Source organism: Macrobrachium rosenbergii, chromosome 56, assembly GCF_040412425.1.
Source record: "Macrobrachium rosenbergii isolate ZJJX-2024 chromosome 56, ASM4041242v1, whole genome shotgun sequence".
Lineage (NCBI taxonomy): Eukaryota > Metazoa > Arthropoda > Malacostraca > Decapoda > Palaemonidae > Macrobrachium > Macrobrachium rosenbergii.
The window spans coordinates 16231876-16254242 of record NC_089796.1 but is presented as its reverse complement, the minus strand read 5'-3'; the positions used below and the strand labels follow the sequence as shown (position 1 = coordinate 16254242).

Sequence of the window (22367 nt, the reverse complement as noted above, 5' to 3'; positions counted from 1 at the left end):
ACTTACATATGCGTACAGATTGAAGTTAAATACATCCGAGCTTCGGTACGTTACGTAACATCCCTAGGGTTGGGACTTTCTGTCTCACCCCTCTATTGCATTACCGTCATATTTTGAAGGGAACGAAACTTCAAACCATGGTCGCCCCTACCCCCAAAAATAAAATCCACGTATACTTATGGGACGGAGATAATATATTCTAATGAAATTATATTATTATATGGCATGATTTCCAAAAACGTTATTATACCATCTGAATACTCAGGTGACTATACTGATATCAATCATTGCAATCAATACTTCTTCCAACGAAGTTCAACTGTATTTGTATTAAAGGAAATTAGCAGAGGGTTAGGCACAGGGCCAAGGAAGGCGTGGTACACGTTGAGATGGAACTAGGTCCAGACACAGATCCAGTTTATTCTTTTTTACCATTTTTCTAGAATGCCTGATGCACGACCTTGAGCTCTCTCCATTGTTATTTAAACCTCACATTTGAATTTCCATCATGATTATTCAAAGGTATTCAGATCTGTAAAAAAACTAACGAGTTAATTTAAACATTTCTGTGCTGTAATATGCATAGCAAAACCTTTACAACCTTCAAACGCAAACCATTAGATTTTTTGCAAGGCTCGCCTCATGATAATTTAGAGAAATTCATATTTATGAAGAAAGCATGGTGAATTCACATCAACTTATACTGAGGTATTTGATTTGCTGTTCTCTGCATAGCAAACCTTCGCATGATCAAAATGTAAGCAGGTAAATTTATGAACCTAGCCACTGAGCTCTCCCAAGATTACGTAGAGGCACTTTTAAAAAACCTATGGTTAATTCAATGGAATACGAGTCTAAATCTAAGGGTTTCCTATGTGTACTTCACATAGCATAATTTTACATATCCAAGATGCATTAAAGTATAAAAACAATGAAACTGGTTGGATGGATTGAACATGTGAGAAATGTGGGGATCTGCAGATGTAATTAGGATGACATTTGACATATGAAATTTAGGCTGACAAGACAAGTACTGGGTCACTTTTGCCATCCAGCGCTTCAGACAATGGAAAGAGGGAGTTGGAGTGGTTGGACAGCAAGATAAAGCAAACCAGAAAACAAAGATGAGGTACAAGGATCTAAAGGCAGAACTCAGCCAAAAGCCCACAGTTGTACTAAAATCAATAACTAGAGAGGGTAGACAGAAAAACTGAAGAAAGGAAGAGGGATTAGTGGTGAAGTGAAAGGCTAAAAAGTGAGAGCATACACCTTTTAGTAATCCCTACAGTGCACCATGTGAGGTGCACTGATGGCATGAACCCCCACGGGAGATGACAAAAAGGTTAGCGTTCGCAAAAATCAGATCAGAGTGTTTTGAGAAGAGTCAGTCTTTCGCAAAGACTGGAAGACTGTAGGCTGGTGAAAAGGGGGTGCAATTCAGATGACTACGAGAAGTAAAGAGGCTTAATTGACTCTGCATACAGAAAAATAAATCTTTCATTATCAAGCTGTGGTTTTTATACTACATCTAGACATTAAAAATCAACGTATCACATATGTGATGGCTTGCCATAGTCCAGAGGGAACTCAGCCTCCATTCCTAATGGCCAATTTGTCTCTAAACAAAATTATATTGCCTCAATTCCAACTTCGTTAAGTAACGTCCCTAGGATAGGGGCTTGGCGTCAAGACTTAACTTTACTGCCATTTTTGACGATACGGGTACATTACTCTCATATATCATTCTACATCTAACTGGAAATACTGACATGGTGGCTTCTTCATCTACCTGAGTTTAGGGCAAGAGGATTGGCTAATTTTATATTTTGGATTTTTAAAAAATTTTCCGAAAATTTCACAAGGAATTTTCTGCTCTTTCTGCTGATATAAACTAATCCGAAAGAATTCTTTGAGCTTCGATATAATTATACCGAGTGATGTTCATGTATTTTTCGCTATGTTTTCTTATTTGCTAATTCCCCAGTCTAAATCATAATGACTATAGGAACATTATTTTAACATTTTCATTCTGAGAGGTGTTCTGAGCTTCCTCCTACAACAATAAAAATGATATAAAATATGAAAATATAAAAATAACTCATTTATAATTAATTTACATACACCCACGCTTAAAAATCTTCAAAGCAACTCAACAGACAATCATCGCGCTATACATCTTTCAAAGGGACTTCTTATGAGGTAACTTGAAGAAGTATGGATGATCTGCGTCAATTACCCTCTTAACTTTCCTCGAACTCCCTACAACCTGTTGCAGCCCTGTCATTTCTAAAGGCAAAAGTTTTCTTACCGTCTTGTTGCTCTTCGGAAATAAGTTACAAAGGTCACAGCAGGAAATGTAAACTGGACTTCGAATAAAAGTAAACTTGCCTATCATATAAGTTTAAATGATCTACGAAATAATGGCGAATAAATTTTTTTGCTCGCCTATATAAGCTACAGTAGAATTTTCGAAATGACAAGTTCATCAACGCTAAATTATCTGCAGTTCCTAGTTCAACCATATATTTAGTTTTATAATTTTTATCTTATCTTTGCAATAAGGATATGGCAACAATTCAATGATCCTGACAAAACATACCATAAAAGAAGTTGGAATACCTTCTATTCGTTGTTAAGGTTTATACTTATTTTTATTTACTGTTTCACTATATATAATCATGAATGGCAAATTTCAATAAAGAAAGTGCCCAGTCACAGTAAAATGGGGTCTGCTATCTCAAATTTCCCGTAATACTGACATTGTGTGTCATCAGCCCGTAACACTGAACCGGCATTTGAGTGTTTGCGAGTGTGTGTAGTAAAATGTTACCTGTTAAAATACCTACACTGACAACGGAAGGTATCTCTTTATATTCGAAGAAACGTTCAAATTTTAATTCGATCAATTTTTGCCACTGTATTCCTAACTTGGCTTTCAGGCCTTACTGTGACTCACTACAATTCACACCAAGCTCCTTCAGGTTTTAGGCGTTTGTTGTTTACAATCTTCTCTGTCGTACAGGGTCAGGGTCAGGGTCAAGATGTAATAGGGTGGGTACCCCACCCAGGAAGATACCGCCAAAACCTTGAGGGAATGAAATAAAAATTTAGGCCAAAGGACAAGCACTGGGACCTATAAGTCATTCAACGCTGAAAGGGAAATTGAGAGTAAAGAGGTCTGAAAGGTGTAACTGGAGGAAAATCTCGCAGCTGTACGGTGAAACAACTGTTAAGAAACCGTAGAAAGTAAGATGGAAGACAGAGAATATGAACAGTGGTGCGCCAAAGGGAATGAAAGGGGTTGCAGCTAGTGGCAGAGGGGAAGCTACAAAGAACCTTAAGGACTCGGAGCACGGCACTATCTGCCTACGGAACCCAAACCTTTAAGATATTATGGTAATCCCCAAATAAGTAGTCTTTTCATGTGCTAAATGTCATTTAGTGCTTAATTCCCTCTCCTCTCATTTATTTTATTGCTAACTTATCATTCACTTTTTCTATTTTTTTTATTACGCTCAGTGACTTCCATTTCTAGGTTTTTAAAATCATCATATTTTCCATACTACTAATTATTTCTCAGTTTCCTGGACATATTCAGTTATTTCCTTATCACAGTTGTTTATATCTCTATCCATCACACACATTTTTATTTGTTTTCTCTAACTTTACGGGCATGTGCAGGTGACTTGAGTCCTTGTGCTAGGGGTACGATCGCAATTTTTGATGCAAAGCAATCAAAAACTTTTAATTGGCTAATCGTAAATTTCTAAATGAAATCTAGCTCCCTCTCAGTCTGAATATTGAATTCTATTTACTCACAGATTAACAGCTGTTAGTTACTATTTCTAAAATTATATCGTAAACATACGAGGGTTTCTTTTTTTTTTTCTTCTGCTTGCTTAAGATGATGATATATACAATAAATATGTACAATTACCCATATATATATATATATATATATATATATATATATATATATATATATATATATATATATATATATATATATATATATATATTGTTACATGAACAGAATATAGAATTTAAGCCAAAGGCTAAGTTCTGGGAACTATGAGGTCATTCAGCGCTGAAAAGGAAACTGACAGAAGGTCTGAAAGGTGTAACAGGGGGAAAAATTCGCACTTGCACAATGAAACAATTGTTAGATATGATGGAAAGTCAGATGGAAGAAGGAATATGAATGGAGGTACAGTAAAAGGAATGAAAGAGGTTGCAGCTAGAGGCTGAATGGATGCTGCAAAGACCCTTACGTAATGCCTACAGTGCACCACGTGAAATGCACTGACTGCACTACTTGGCCTTATTGCATGTTAACCGGCTTTCAGCCAAACTTTAATCTTTATGCTAATTTTTAAATATTGAATATAAATATTCTTGCCTGTTAAATCAGGAATGTTTGACGTAATATAACTTTAATCTTTATGCTAATTTTTAAATATTGAATATAAATATTCTTGCCTATTAAATCAGGACTGTTTGACGTAATATCAGGTCATTTTAGTGTCTGGTGACACTTCACATGTTTTAAATACGCAAAGAATATTCCAGAGTCGAGCTTTCCTAGATATCCCTCATTGCAGCCCATTTGACAAAAACTTATTTGTATGTAGACATTTGAAAGAAAATGTCTTGGCTAACACCTATAAAACTACCAACGAATACTGAGGTTTTTATACGCATCTGCTTGCTTAATCAATATTTCAGTACGTTATGCAGTTCCGTTAACTGGAGTAAAATCTTTGTAGTTTAAATACCAATAGGTACCCGGTATTTTCACCCTATTTGAGAAAGTGGCAATGATTTGTCAATCTTTCCGCAATACTGTCATGATCATATAAATTATAAATACTGCTACTACCAATAATAATATTGGTAATAAGTGTAAGTACTTAGGTTTCAATTCCTTTTATATTTGTGGCCTAGTTGCAAGTGCCATCTCTCTCACATGAAAGGCCTGGGATAAAAACCGATATGACCCACAAATGTAATTCAGTATTTAATAACTTGTTGTGCTTTTACTCCAGATAATAATAATAATAATAATAATAATAATAATAATAATAATCGTCAAGACAATAACCTAATTAAGTCTGCTTTCGAAATGAACCGTGAGTTTCTGAAGACAACTGGCAGTTACGGATCATCTATTTAACTTTTTCGCTTTTGCGTATATTCATATGCACGATTATTTACATTTCACGCGTCAGCATTACCAACGTTGTCGTTGCTTTTCCAACAGGAATTAGGACAACAAAAACTTTAAAATATCGACCGAGTGAAAATGGCATTTTCATGTTTTTCCTTTACAAAGATTATCCATTTACATTACATCAAAATGCATATATGTTGGACTGATCGACTGATTTATTACAAACTGGCGTCACAACTACCGCGGACATCGCCCTATTAACAGTCATACAAATCACAAATACCTATAAAAACTCCACTCTGTTATAAACATTCCACGAAGGCAAGGAAGTCAAAACCCAAAATGACAATTCGCCGCCGTGTTACGACAGAGCATTCACAGAAATACTCACTGACACCAAAAATATATATATATTAAATTCGTGCATTTTTCTATAACGAATTTCCGTGAAACCAATGAAAACTGATTCAATTTCCATATGATTATCCTTCATTCTCTGTAACAATATTTGCGCTTTCTTTTTAATCCCGTGAAATCCCATGCAATGAATACGAAAATCGTATTAACGTCATATTCCGCAGGATAATCGAGGTTTCCGCATTATCCGGAAAAGGAACAAAAGATATAAAAATGCTCAGGCGAAATGAAGTGAAGTGTTGTTAGCGTCGCGCCCCCACTATCTCTCCACTGGATTAAGGAAATGCCACGAAAAAGGGAGAAAAAGGTAGAGACCTAATTAATGTGGGGAAAAAAGGATGGTTTAACGAACGTATTCTATTATTTTAAGCAGTTATTATACAATTATTTTCTAAGGACAAAGCATAAAACCAAACGCAAAATAAAATACAATTAAAATCAACATCATTCCGGAGGGCCAGTTTGTATAGGGCGAAGGCAATTTGTTAGAGCGATTACAAGCTTTTGTGATAAAACTGAGGCGCGTGTCAGAACATACAAATGGGAGAGTTGCTGGTTTGGTGAAAAGTGGGTCAGAGATTAGGCAAGAGTGTGCAAGTCTCCATGACTGCTCAATATCTTTGCCGGCACACTCATGATGAACTTTCCATGTAGGTATAAAAATGCATAATCCTCTTCTTATACCTACACAAGAAGCTCATCAGTAGCGAGAAGAAACCACAATACACGCTAAGCATTAGCCTACTCACATCTACCTTACACGTGCTTGCTTCTTGGATATATATGTGTGTACAAGTCTTCGTATTCAAATGGTTCAGTTATGTCCCACATCAGTGTAAGAATCGGAACTGAAATGAATATACAATTTAGGTCAAAGGCCAAGCACTGGGACCTATGGAATCATTCAGCACTGAAAGGAATTTGACAGTAAAAGGCTGAAAGGTGTAACAGGAGGAAAACCTCGCAGTTGCACTATGAATCAATTGTTAGGAGAGGGTGGAAAATAAGATGGAAAAAAGAGAATATGAAAGGAGGTACAGTAGAAGGAACGAAAGGGGTTGCAGCTAGTGGCCGAAGGCACGCTGCAAAGAACCTTAAGTAATGCCTACAGTGCACCGCATGAGGTGCACTGACGGCGCTACCCCCCTACCGGAGTGTAAGAATCGAGTTCTAATGCCAAGCGAGCTGCAACACTTTGGACACTTTTCTTTAAATCAAATATAGTGCCTTTGCCTAGTTTATAAGTGAATTATGTAATTGGTGGTTATTCGACTGAGACAGAGAGGGCCACGGTACTAGCAACTTAAACCAGAAAGTCCTACTGAGAACCGCAAGGCTAACAGGTGGTACTTGCAGATTCATACAAGAAAAACAGCCATGATTCTTTGTTGTAGCTTAAGACGATACTCACGTCTAGAATAACATTAAAAAAATAAGTTACAGCAATATCTGTAAACCTGGTCCCACTTCCTCTCTCCTTTCTCCAGCTCTTTTTAATTACACTAACAGCTTGTGCGCAAATGTAAACTATAGACCTACATGCAGTAACAGGATTCTGAACGGCTCCTTTTGAACTGTCAGAATAACTACATCAGCGTTTAATAACTCAAGTGAGACTAAGTGTTACCACAAAATATTGCGTCTAATGTTATTTCTCAAAGGCAGCAGCTTTATTATTCTTCATAACTGCCCACGAACAGAGGATTTCTCGACAATGTAAAAAAAAAAAAAAAAAAATGAAACCTTCTCCCACAAAACATTAATCCACGATGAATCTGGGAGTACACTAACCATCCTTCATTGTTCTCAAATAGCTCGAATAATTCTGAATAACCCGTAGAAAAAATTATAATCAAGAAACACATAATGATCGTATTTCTTTGAATAAATGTCAAGGTGATCATCTCACTGGTATCAACTCTGAATCAGCGATATTGAGAGCTTGTACTAGACCTTACGATTTTGGAGCAGTCATGAAGCACAATGATGTCCGAAAACCATAAAAGGTGAGTGATCGACATCTAAATATAACAGCTCAGCATGTCAAAATTGTTTATATTGGCCAGTCAAAAGGAAACAGGATTTTATATGTAGAAATAAGACTGCTTACAATTCTGATACTAAAGGGGTAGCAGACTTTCTCTGTCTTTTCCCTTCTTTCACTCTTTTCCGGTTCTCTCCTTCTTCATTCCCCCTTTTTTTCCTTCCTTGCCTCCTTTTCCTTACTCTTGGACTAGATAAGTGCACAGGGCTGCCTGTCGCATAGAGCTATTGATCGACATTAAAAAATTGCATCAAATTACGTGAAAATCACCAGCGTTGGCAAGAACAGAATTGATACGAACACTGGCCTGGTATAATTTCATTCATCGAAAGTTTCGAGGAGGGCTTGTTAACAATGAGGAATAGTAAGATGGGCTTTTTCATATATATACCACAAGGGTGACTAGCCGCTGAGCCCATTTATGGCCAAAGTTAAGATTAACTACAGTAACGTAAATCCTAACTCTTGCAGAAATCCCAACTCTCTCTCTCTCTCTCTCTCTCTCTCTCTGTAGATATACGCTAACTGGTTCTTTCCAATATCTCTTGGTTAACCGACAAAAACTTAGTATTATATGTTCTCGTTTCGTATTTAAGCTGTAACAAAAAACAGATTTCTGATTGTAAAACTTTGTTGAACAATTTTTACTGTCTGCACCATAAGTAAGAGCCATTCCTGGCATATGGCCAACTTGATTTAGAACAGCAACTTGTAGAACATTGCTTTTGAGGAATACGGTTCGTTTTTTAACCTCGGAATTTACGAAGGGAGTTTATTAACTAAATTTTTTTGGCTCTGTTTGGAAGTACTTCTTTTTTTAAAAACAAACTGCTTTCCAATGTGATCCTCAAGGCTTGGAATACTTTCGAGGCAAAGTGAACTAGAACGGGTTGTTAAATTATGAATCAACATCAGCTCTGTAGTCTTAGCTAACAATATATGTATATGTTAAGACTAGAGAGCTGATGTTGATTCATAATTTAACAAACTGTTCTAGTACACTTTGCCTCGAAAGTATTCCAAGCCTTGAGGATCACATTGGAAAGCAGTTTGTTTTCAAAAAAGAAGTACTTCCAAACAGAGCCAAAAATTTTGTTATTAAACTCCCTTCGTAAATTCCGAGGTTAAAAAACAAACTGTATTCCTCAAAAGCAATGTTCTACAAGTTGTTGTTCTAAATTAAGTTGGCCATATGCCAGGAATGGCTCTTACTTATGGTGCAGACAGTAAAAATTGTTCAACAAAGTTTTACAATCAGAAATCTGTTTTTGTTACAGCTTAAATACGAAACGAGAACATATAATAATAAGTTTTTGTAGGTCAACCAAGAGATATTGAAAGAATCAGTTAGCGCATATATATATATATATATATATATATATATATATATATATATATATATATATATATATATATATATACATATATACATATATATATATATATATATATATATATATATATATATATATATATATATATATATATATATATATATATATATAGAGAGAGAGAGAGAGAGAGAGAGAGAGAGAGAGAGAGAGAGAGAGAGAGAGAGAGAGAGAGTTGGGATTTCCGCAAGAGTTAGGATTTACGTTACAGTAGTTAATCTTAACTTTGGCCATAAATGGGCTCAGCGGCTAGTCACCCTTGTGGTATATATATGAAAAAGCCCATCTTACTATTCCTCATTGTTAACAAGCCCTCCTCGAAACTTTCGATGAATGAAATTATACCAGGCCAGTGTTCGTATCAATTCTGCTCTTGCCAATGGTAGTGGTTTTCACGTAATTTGTTGCAATTTTTTAATGTCGATCAATAGCTCAATGCGATCGGCAATCCTGTGCACTTATCTAGTCCAAGAGTAAGAAAGGAGAAAAAGGGGGAATGAAGGAGAAAAAAAGCAGAAAAGAATGGAAGATGGGAAAAGACAGGGAGAGCAGGGAGATGGAAAGAAATGTACCGCTCAACACTGTAGTTCCAAAATCTGTCAGTACGGGGAGAGCAACATTCACAGAACGGAACACACTTAATTTTTTTCCAGAGTGAATGCAATTAGACGTGGCCCGAAGAGTATGGTCTACCATAACGTATGCAAACGAAGTAGGATGCATAGCGTACCTAGCGCTACTTGCGAAAAGGTGATAAGTTTAACATACTTTTTTGCTGATAAACAAAAAAAAAACTTAAATTAATGAATGTCTCCTAACAGGCAAAATTACTGAGTACTCAGTAAGAAACCTAGGATCTTTAAAGGCGACAGTACGAAGTCCAAGCATTAATATATGGCTGGAGTGTAAAGCATCCCCAAAGAGGTACACGTCAAGAATGAATGCACTCCAGACAATGAACGGCCTGTTGAAGTCTGTCCTGTTTGCTACAAAATAACAAAAGTAAATCAAATTCCTACTGCTTCCTGGAGTTACTAAGGTGCTTTTGAAAGTTTCTTTAACATTTTTCTCCATCCTTCTTACTATAAACAACAGGAGAATTCAGCTCTTATGCTACTCAGCCCAACGTAAAGTGTTCAGAGTTGTTCTCAGTAAAGAATTGCCTTTAAAACCAATAGTTTTGCGCGAGACACTTTTGATCATTTTGCACATCTATCGAATCAATTTTCCGATTTACCTCAATTCGTATGCGATTGGAGATCAAATCATTTATTACTCGGACAACATTTTCATCTTATTTACGGATTTAATTATCGGTCTCAGTACATTTTTAACATTCACAAGCCACCTTTCGTTTTCAAATTTACAGGTGGCTATCTCTTACTTTTCTTTTGCATTTCTGCAAACACTTTCTCCTCTTTCAATCTTCTTCCTCCTTTTTCTTCTTCTTAATCTTCCATCCCACCCCCCACGTCTCATCTTTCTCCTCACTTTCTGAGGCTTTTATTCTTTGAGGAAGAAAAACACACTTCAATTAGAAGGCAACCCAGGCACAGATTCCCGGGGCATCTGCCCCATCCTTGCCATCACACCGCGCTCTCTCTCTCTCTCTCTCTCTCTCTCCACTTTGACTTTCAGGCATTTGCTCTCGGCAGTGCTTTTAGCAGCTCTTCGTCGCGCTACATCAGGACACAACTACAAAAGAGGGAGACAGGCTTTGCTTGCAAATGTACTAAGATTGGAGAAAGAGGAAACAGAGAGAGAGAGAGAGAGAGAGAGAGAGAGAGAGAGAGAGTGCATCTGGGGACGCGAGCCTCTCAAAGAACAATGAATATCGGTGGTACCTTTCAAAATAGACGGGACAAATGGAATTCGTTCCCTGGGGGAATTTGTCGCACTCTGATTGACGCCCAGTCTTGCTTATTGTTTGAAAATTCAATCACGGGTTTTCTCTAGGTTTCAATTGTGACTGTTCGCTACAATCCTTCGGTTAGAAAAGTTTTATATCTCGTTGAGCGCATGTATCAGATGAAGTTCAAAAATATGAACACATCTATGTATATTTTATTAAAAAAACAAGGAGCCCTTACTGCGTTCAGATTTTTACGCTGCATTCATATGGGAATACAATGAGTATTGCAGATATCATTAAGTAGGGCATCCCCAAATAAGTGCATCAACAAATTACCCACACAGATATATATACATACATACATATATATATATATATATATATATATATATATATATACATGTATCTTATATATGTATATTAGCTCAAGAAAATTATAACAACACACACACACACACACACAATATACATATATAAGATATATATATATATATATATATATATATATATATATATATATATATATATATATATATATATATATCTTATATGTATATTGCAACACACATATATACATATGTATGTGTATATATATATACACATATATAGAAGTAGCTCAAGAAAATTATAACAATCCCCCCCCTTTTTAAGCAATATTTTTTGATGCGGTCTCATGTCCTATCCCACCTGGTTAATTCCCGGCCAAGGCCAACAAAGGCATAAAGAATTTCAAAGAACGTACCAATACCTCTGCCTTTCCCAGTCATCGGACACTGGCTCTCTCGTTGCCCAGGCGAGTGTCATCACCACTAAAGCCTGAGGTCTCGTACACACACATACGTACACCGTAGGGGAGTAGTGCCGTCAGTGCAGCGTCACTTCAGCCACTAGCTGCAACCCATTTCATTCCTTTTACTGTACATCCGTTCATATCATATTTCTTCCATATCACTTTCCACACTCAAAATAATTGTTTCATACTGCAACTGCGAGGTTTTCCTCATGTTGCACTGCTTAAATCTTCTTTACTCTCAATTCACTCAGCGTTGAATGACCTCATAGGTCCCAGCGCTTGGCCTTTGGCCTGAATTTTATATTCAAACATACATAAGTATATGCATATATGCATACCTACATACATGGCATTGTGGTTAATGAAACTACATGCGTATCAGGTAAAAAGTGACCAGTAGATTCGAAATAAATGTAATATATATATATATATATATATATATATATATATATATATATATATATATATATATATATATATATATATATACATATATATATATATATATATATATATATATATATATATATATATATATAATATATACATATATATAGAGGTCCTTCAGTGTACCTTGTTTCCCTGTTTTGTTCTTTGAATTGCCAAACAAAATTACAGATACCCACGAATGAGCTGAATACTTTCCAGACATAAAAACGATGTTAATCGAATTCCAACAGAGATAAACAGAAACAAACCGTCACAAACACAATCAACCAGGTTTTAATGCAAGACCTGGATAAATGTTACATTTCTATTACCAATTTGCACGTATTCTAATTCAACTGCTTGGAAAGAGGATTCATAGTGTTCGCTCTAATTCAGCTTTTATGAGAACCTGGCCAACAACCACAATTTCAGTAATAAAAATAAATACAGTATGTGTACGAATACAAAGAAAATATGGGTTTGTATTTATATGTATGCATTTCCACGCATTCGCCTACATTTTCAAACGTTACATATTTATAACTGATGACATACGTTAGCTCTAACAATCTCAAACGTCTATTCCAGATTCACAATTCCATAAGCCAAGTTTCTTATACAAGTGGTGACCAATACACACTGATGTGTATTGGTAACGGTACGGAAATGCAAGACGCCAGTCGATCAAAAATAAATAAGCATTAGGTAACGTTACTGAAATTTCTAATATACCTAAGTAGCCTATTGCAAGCGACTTGTATCACAACGAAGCACAAATCCAAAGAGTAAAAAGACGTATGACACCAACAGAGTTATATGACCCAGACCTACTTGAATAAGAATTAGGAGACGGGAGGATAAAGATGAGGGGAGATTCATGGAAGTGAAAGCTCAGGGAGGATGTGAATAGCGGAATTCCAATGGGTCGCTTGAGTTGCATATCACTCTAGGGGATTAATGATGATGATAAAGATGATGATAAAATAAAGGTCTCAATACTTTTCTTCCTTCACACTATCTGCCCTTTTTAATCAAAATCCTTACCAACAATCCCCCAAAGTCCGGGAACTCACAGGAAACTTTTAAGACGAAGAGGTAAGATGCAGTTGTGCCCGGGAACTTTCATGAAAGCCAAATATAACAGTTTTCTGAAATGTCATAAGATAAACGAAACAGCATCCAAGTCACACTTTTTTTGTTGTTAAAGTTTTAATTCTTCCCCGTGTGGTTTACCCATCAGGAATAGAGGAAGTTTATTTCTTTATGATCACTTTGTACACCTCTTCTGTACATGATCTAAGAATTTTCTTGTGCTGGGTTTTACTTGCCCCAAAGCTAGACGGGGGTTTTCAGTGACAGCAAATGTTGAATGTAAGAAACTGTGAGAGAGTGAGAGAGAGAGAGAGAGAGAGAGAGAGAGAGAGAGAGAGAGAGAGAGAGAGAGAGAGAGAGAGAGAGATGGGGGAAGGGGAGAGTGGCAGTAACAAGGGAAACTCAAATACATCACTTTTTTGGCTATTGACTCGAAATTCTGGTGTTTGGGAAATTGTCATGGCTAAGTTTTAGGGGGCGATCAAATTATTATTTCAGGACACACCAGCCGGACCATCTACCTATGACTGAATACCATAATGTCCAAATCTAAAATGGTTGATTTTTGGCCAAAAATTCCACCTACAACAAGAAGCCGAATTCACGTACAAATTAAGTTTCAGCTCTCCTACCTGACTGGTGTCTGTAATCCCTGGATTACTGGTGTCTGACAAGCATACCCAAAAAATGTAACCGATTAGTTTCCTGGATTAACAGGTGGGAATTGATCAGTAGATTCTATACACACAATACAACGTGTATTTGCAAGGTGGTGTTTTATCGCTAATAGCAACACCAATTGCGATGTTTTTTTTACGCCATTTGAGCACGAAAACTACTCATACCAACGGTCAAATAAATCTTAATTTGATACTTTTAAAATGGTTACATGTAAATTCCTTACCTGCTTTGTACAAAACTTTTTTAGTCTGGCTGAAACTTCATATACTGATAACAATTTTAGTTTTTCTCACTGTTCATGCAATCCTTTGCCTAGTGTATAACACAGCAGAATTGTTCCAAAGATTTCTTGAAAATGTAGGGAACATAATCAAACTGATTCACTTTTGAGGAAACTTTTGCTGATTTGTATCACAAAGTTGTAAAAAATAGTGATTTTAATATTTTCCTGACAGTTCGAACGTTTTACCTATGTTATCTATTTTACCAAGCCAAGATTCTTTTTTTTTTGGGGGGGATGCTTGGAATGAGAAAAATACTTAAAAAATACAAGTAAATTTCACTACGATCTCGGCCACTACTAATCAGAAATAACCAGAATTAAATACGTGAAACAAAACACTATTCACAGGAGAACTTGGCTGTCCAGACGTTGATTGGACGGCTGCCACGGCTAGACTCCCCACAGTGACCATAATTGGCTATTGGCGAAGTGGCAAGTATGTGACGAAGAAAGGAGCTTTTGTCCCCAACAAAGAAGCTTTGTGTACGTGAAGGAAGGGCTAATGCTCACCCGAAATGAGGGAACCGGCCCAAAATACTCGCTTGCTGATGGTTCCAGGAGCTGGATGGTTTCGTAGCATTGGATGAAACCCAACATCCGCTCTTTCTAGAATAAAAAGACGAACTCTTCTACATCAAGGCCGCCAATTACTTCCTTGATGAATATGAGAGAGAGAAAAAAAGCGTTCTAGGTAATTCATTACATATTTTCGGGCTTCATACTTTCATTTCAAACGTCGGATTCATGTTGCGTTTGGCAAATGTAATTTTCATTTCCAGTGAACAGTTGAACAGAAATTAAATACTTAGCCTTGGGAAGAGAAACACAATCAATAAAAATAATGGAGATCGGCGTCCATTGTTAGATAATTTCATTGATCTGGCTTCGAAACTTTACAAAAGTGAAAACACGAAAAATGACAACGTTGAGATACAGGTAGGTTCCACTTAACAGAAATAATGCAAAGATAATTTCACATAAGCTTACCCACGTAAACACACACACACACACACACACACACACACACACACATATATATATATATATATATATATATATATATATATATATATATATATATATATATATACACACACATATATAATTAATTTTTCAATAACGACTGCACATGTACAGTACACTCCCACTAAAGGATAGCTTCAGAATGCTCTACATACGAATTTTAGTTAGGATTTTATACTGAGATTGCCAGTCCAATGCCCTTCTCCAAAGTCAAAACCTCTCGAGCAAATATAAACCTCATAACTATGGGGTTCTCATTGTTTTCAAAGTCTCGGCCGCTCAACGAAAAACTAGCAAACAGTGACACAACATATCGTCGATCGTCTCTATGCTGCCACGTGCCGATGCCATTTCCAGTAAGACTAACGCTAAACAATAACGACTCTTCGCTGCTGGGAGAAAGGGCGCTGGTGACTGGTAAAATACATGTACATACGCTACCGGGGTCCAAGCGATGACAGGTAGGGCAGCCGATCGAGACTACAAAGTCTACCCCAAAGCCAAATCAAAGTCCTTCAAAAGAAGGTATCGTGCTTACCCCATAAAAAAATGGGAAAAAAGCACGTTAAAGAAGACTAAAAATTGCTAGCTTTATCATTTTCCCATAAAACAATTGATTAACTGTTACTTTGTTCCCGAATAACAGCAATATGCTTTTGCCCAGATGTTAAAAAAAAATGAATCGGATCTAATCATTAAAATTGGTAAGGCTGCAACACGACTCCGGGAAGACTTCATAGTTCTCACAACCCGGGCTTTAGTAACAATCATAGCTGCTCGCTTGTTTCAAATTTAATCTTAATTTGGAGAAGAAAAAAAGCATTATTTATATATGAACGGTAAATTAAGTCATTGTTGCAAAGAAGTGTCAGTCAATGCAGCGATAACTGAAATTATCTCTGAATTAGTATAATTATTACGGAAGTATATGTGTACACCATCATTATTATCACCTCAAACACCGTGTGACACAAATGGCCCATATGAAATTCCTCCTCTCATGTCTTTCCTGTGCTTTATCTTCCACGAAACTCCATTCTCCCTTCTCACAGTTCTTCTCTAAGTAGGTCTAGATCTTCCAACTCTTCTGGCGCCCACAGGAACCCAGATGACACTAACATGAACTATTCTCGGTGTTGTGCAAAGGATATGTCCAAGCCATCTCCCTTTCATCACTACCTAATAGCCCCGAAGAATTTTTTTACGTTACGTAAAATACATTAATTACGCCTAGAAGCTTCTTATTCAATTAAGTTGGAAAAGAAATTAATTTCCGCAGTACAAGATCTTGCATAATAACAGCTTCGGAGCTGAACGAAACTCTTTGGAATATAAAGAAAAATGTTTTAAAAGGGAAATCGAAATATGTGACAGATGACAGAGCTTTCTCACAGCATTAACATGAATTATAAAATTGACAGTGATTCACATAATAACACTTTTTGACAGAACTGCTCCATTTTTTTTTTTTTGTAAAAAAAAAAAATCTAGGGTAGTTGGTTTAAAACGCTATGTTAGGTACTTGGGCTGTATATTTTTGAGATTCATTGTACAACATAATTCATCAGGATACTGCTGTTGCCATCAACCGTGTTTCTGTTGTAACTGGCAGCCCAGACTATTCTCGCCTCGCCAGTTCCAAAGACCATGGATTTAGATAAGGATGTGCAATGGCATAATGGAAAACTTCGAATATCGTAATACAGAGTCATTATTAATAACTACTCAAGCCATAATATAAGACATATTGGGTAATGGTTTTAGGGAAGCAACTGGAAAGGGGCTAACAAACTCGTCCCAAAATCAAAGCTCAAAATCTTATCATAAGAATAAGTAGCACTCTATATATAATATATGTATATTATGGTGACGCAGGTTTGTCTCCCATGACTGGCAACACACGTCTCTTCACTTTTTGCTGTTTGGATGTTATGGCTTTGTAGTTACAAGTATATCCAAAAAAGTGAAGAATTTGGAGAAGTTAAGAGGGCATTGTGGTTATTAGAATTACATATCTGTCTGGTAAAAGTGACCAGTAGATTCTACATATACTTTCAGCCTAAAAGCAATAAAAACGATTGCCCACTTGGCTATGATGGTGAGATGGGTCTATTCCAGCTCTAATAAATATACTGAAACGACAGGTATATGTATGTATGCGAGAGGTAATAAGACTTTTTATCCTTCCTCGTGGTCAGGTCGACAACGACCTCCTTGTGGTTATGGTGACGCGGTTCGCTCCGTGACCGGCAATCACACATCGCTTCAATTTCCTGCGTTTGGATGTCATGGCTTCGTAGTTACAAGTATATCCAAAAAAGTGCAAAGAATTGAGAAGTTAAGAGGGTACAGGCTATTAGAATTACATACACTGTGTATATTAGAATTACATACACTATATATATATATATATATATAATATATATATATTATATATATATATATATATATATATATATATATATATATATATATATATATATATATATATATATATATATATACTGCATACATACATTATATATATATATATATAATTATATACACAGTATCTACACATTCTAAGACATTTTCTTTTATAAAAAATCAACATAAAATAATTTGCATTTTTTTCTGGACATACGCTACATAACGAAAACCTTTTAATAAATATTCTTCGAGCACGCTTCGAAGCTGGATCAATCATTAAAGCTTGGAAACAAGATTTTCTAATCTGGTTGGTCTCTCATGCGGCTTTACTGGTAGTCACCCGGGCATACTTCGTGCAGCTTCATTTTTCCTTTGGCAGCAGGGTATTTGAAAGGTGGTTAGAAGTGAGATTTTAAATAAAAGAGTTTGGGTTGGTGTATCTAAGCAAAAAAAAATTGGATAAAGCACAATTCGTCTAAAATTTTACCCCTGTTCCTATGATGACAGAAACCTATATACATCTTTAAATGGAGACTTTATAAATAGAAGGGAGGAAATGTCTCAGATTTACCACCTGGAAATGTTAGTTCCCAGGTCACAGATCACTCCTGTAACTTTCTGTTTACCCTAACATATGTGATGCCTAAGGAGACATCATAAGTGTAGCTTGTTGTCACTTCACACTAGGAAAAAGGGAGGACTTGGGTTCCCTCAAAAGGGAAGGCCAGCTCACGACTCCTAACACATGCTTCTCCAGTATTGTTTGCATTTTCATCAACAGAGCAGATTTCAGTGAGTCAGGAACTGTGGATGGGATCAGATTGTGACGACCCACTGTTTCGCTCTCTGATGCTCCCTTGCTGCCCAACATGCAACCCCCAAAACTGACAGCAGCAGGAGAGGAGGAATGCTGATCTCAGACCTCCTCCCTTCTTATTTCATTTTCCTCCCTTCCTACTTGAGGACTAGCTAGGGATGGGGTGAAAGAGGGTGGGATGAATCCTGACCACATCCAAAGAAAAAAAAGGTTGCTAGGGATCTAACCTGGCTTCAATAGAGGCCTAACCCCTTTCAGAGTTTATAGTGACCTTCTTGAGTCCTGAAGATACTTAGAGGACACTGCATGATGCATAAAGGAGTCCTTGGTGTCAATTCTCCTCTTCTTTACTGCCATTTCGATCTTACTCTTCAAAGAGAGTAAAGAGGTACCCCAGCCCAAATCCTTTTGCAATGCAACACCACTTTCTGGGGAAACATATCATGAAAAATGACTAAGGACAATATCTCTCCTTTTCAGAATCAGGTTAGCTCATGAGTCAATGCCCTTCACACACACAACACCAATATCTTCCTGAACTTCACTTTTTCCTGAGAAGACATTTAGCCTGCAAAGGCAGTTTGCCATTGTGTTTAGCTATAGGTCCAACCACAATATAACCTGAAACAAAGCATGGCTACTGCTTGGGATAAAAAAAAATTCTTGCCCTCCAAAGTATTTCATCATATCTCAGAATGATGGGACCACCTGTAGAGGGCAGGGCTCAGCCATCCCCAGAGCACAGTACTTCTGCTGTGTGTCAAAGGAAGGAAAGCAGCTTGGGAGTGTGACTAGAGGAGTGAGTTCTCTGGTCTGGAGATCAGAGAAATGACCTCATCCAGTGCATCTTCCGCAAGTAGGAACCTTAAGTCCACCCAACAGAAAACATCAAGTGTCTAGGAGTCATTCTGGATGCCTCCCCAAGAGTGCTGCACTCTTGAATGAGCTTACCTCACAAAAATAGCCTGGCCTGTACGGGCTCTATGAGCAAAGGATTGCTAGTTCTAGTAGAACCTGTGATAAGGCAACCTAGGGGCTCCACTGAAGCAGAGGGAGACATGTAAATCCAACTCCACTTCTGGATTGCAATGACTGCCCAGGCCAATGTGATCATTGCATGTGATCACCTTCAATACCGTCATGTCATGCCACTGGAACAGAACCACCCAGGTTAGCCTACCACCCACACACAGCAAACACGAGTGAACATTGCCTGCCCTGTGTCGACCCACACCAGTTGTGCAAGGGTTGATGCAGCATTAAGTGGTGCATGGGTTGAGGTAAAAACTGGCCATGCACAATCCAAGCTAGTCAAGCAGACTGGGTTGGTGCTACAGATTGGGTTAAAGCCATCCCCAAGATGGTCTGAAGGCTAAAACCAAGAATATCCCGGAACTGACAGTGAAAGTTCTGGAGAGCTGAAAGGCAAGAAGTCCATGGAAGTGCAAACTCTTCCCTACTCACTTTGAAGGAAGTGCAATCATAGGGAGGGTCAGGATTGGTTCTCCTTTCCCTATAAGGCAATACAGTACAAGTGAACAGAGCAAAATAAGTTATGAGCAGACTTACAGAGTGGAGAATAGTCAACAGTAACCTCTCGCACCTAACCACTTGTCTCGCCCATGACCACCAGCCCCAGCAAATGGCTATTAGCACTTCCATCATGGCCATCAGAGGGGTAATGGTACCAAGGAAATTGCATTACCTTCTTGCAGATGGGCTGCTTTCTTAGCCCTTTTCTTATGCTTCTGCACGTACAAGAGGAGGAAGCAGATGATGATGAGAAAATGAGGAAGAGGATGATGGAAAGGAGGAGGACAATGCAAGTCTTCTATCTCCCTCAAACCTGGATCATCTCCACCTCAGCCTTGCCAACATTCACAGAAAAAGCAGACATTCCTGAAGGGACAGCAGAAGGAATTGACACAGTAGCCACAAAATAACATCAAAAGGTTCAGGAGTCAAAGCTTGTAAGGAAGCCAAAACAAACAATTGGGTCTTAATATGAGCCTTGAGCCATCACCAAATGGCCACTCAAAATAAACAAAGAAAGTTCATTATGACTGCCTTGGGAAGGCCACATAGAGAGTAACAGCTCCTTTGTCTCTTGGGGGTCATCTTACGAGATACACTTACAGAGACCAAGGCAGCAGGCACAAAGGCAGGCAAGGAGACTCCCCCACCTTACACCTACACACAGCACATGCAGTTTTGTCACCCTTTGAAGAAAGGGATGGGTTGATGCTGAAATAGGAGGGGCATTAAGGTACAAAGTAGGAACAGAAGGGTGAAGAGGAGATACCAGTAGTATATTTCCCTCAGATAACACTGGTGGTACCTTCTTCACCTCTCCCTCCTCAAACCATAGCTCTCCTACTGGGAAGGAGACCAAAACAGAAACACCCCTGACCTCTACACAACAAGTACGGGGTCAAAGGATGACACATTTTCACATCCAGTGTATCCACACTGACAAGTCTTGTGAGGAAAAGATGAATACCAAGCACTATAATTCAAAACACGTACACAAGAAGCCACAATCATAAACCAGTCAATCACAGAAACACTACTTAAGAAAACTTCACTAACAGCCATGGTGGAGAACGCAAGAGGCATGTCTTCACAGTATTGCTAGTTAAAGGAAAACTAAAGCAGTGGCAAAGGCATGTGAAGGTGATTACCCAAAGCCCGAGTCCACCACCAGTAAGAAGAACAAGTTTGTGTGAAGTATTTACGACAAGGGTTTTGTAGTAAGAGCAATGTATATTTACGGAGTCATTTATAAGATACAGAAATTTTAACTTCCTTGTCATGTATGCAGTAATATTAATCTGGATACCTCTTCACGTCTTGTTCAGTCTGATGTGCTGCCTTGTGCCTATCTTTTGTATGTTACCATAACTATCATCAACCAGTGATAAATGCTTCACCAGCATTTTCTTGAAACAACCACTGATATTTTATTCATGATTTTTCCACTAGGCAATATTAATTTCCTATTATTTGGCCTTACTGTATGACCCAATGTACCACTTATGTTACATTAACAATGAAAGTCTGGTGATTGTTTTACTGTACTAACTTTTAAGAATATTTCAAGTAAAGAAATATCATAGCTTCATTGCACCTTTAAAAAAAAAAGTGTCTATAGGCTTGGTCAAGTGTCCTAAGTACTGAAAAGTCTGTAACCAGAAAGAAAGACATATTTGGAGGTAAACAATTTCTGAAATTGTATAGTATTTAGTAATTATTTGATTTTAAATGGATTCGAGGTTTTTCACTTCATTTTGATGAATTGGGCACCCAAATCCATTGGGAATGTCTGCTTAACATGCTAAAAATCCCATGTGGGAAAAAACAGTTTTAAAATAATGGTAAGTTAGGGGGAGGCCAGAGGTTGCTCATTCCCCCTTGGAAATAAAGACAAAGGGTGACAATTAATTATGGTATCAAAACACATTACTTCTCAATGATTTAATGTGCCCTAGGTTAGGTTGGACCCACTACCCTTGGTTAGATGACATCAAGCAACAGCCTTTTCACCATGACTTAGGCACCGAAAGTCACGATAGGTGTGGGACTCAGGAGCATGGTGAAATCCCTAACATCAGGTAAGTTGCAGCACCCTACGCAAGATTAGGAAGCATCTCAGTATTTTGCGAATTTTTTCCACCACCCATAATATACAATTCTCCATTTTGACCCCTCATTACCGTTAGACATGGGGGAGTGTAAATGGTTCAGACAAGCATCCTGATGGAATCCTCTCAAAATGTATCATGAAAAAAATATTTTGAATTTATCCATTTGTACTAAAATACAGTAGGCTACCGCAAACAAAATTCAGACTGTACCTAATTACAGATTTAAAAGTTTTATATGCTCACAGTAGTTGTTTAACACTTAGCTTATATTCAAAGATATACAGTAGGTTTTTTCTGACATATGGGTATTTCAATTGCAAAA

At 37.4% G+C, this 22367-nt stretch overlaps 1 long non-coding RNA gene across 1 annotated transcript in view; it reads right to left on the bottom strand.

Annotated features, from left to right (window-relative positions):
- Positions 1 to 22367, bottom strand: part of LOC136836725 (uncharacterized) — a 275318-nt gene that overhangs the window by 250150 nt on the left and 2801 nt on the right. The gene's annotated exons all lie outside the window — the stretch shown is intronic.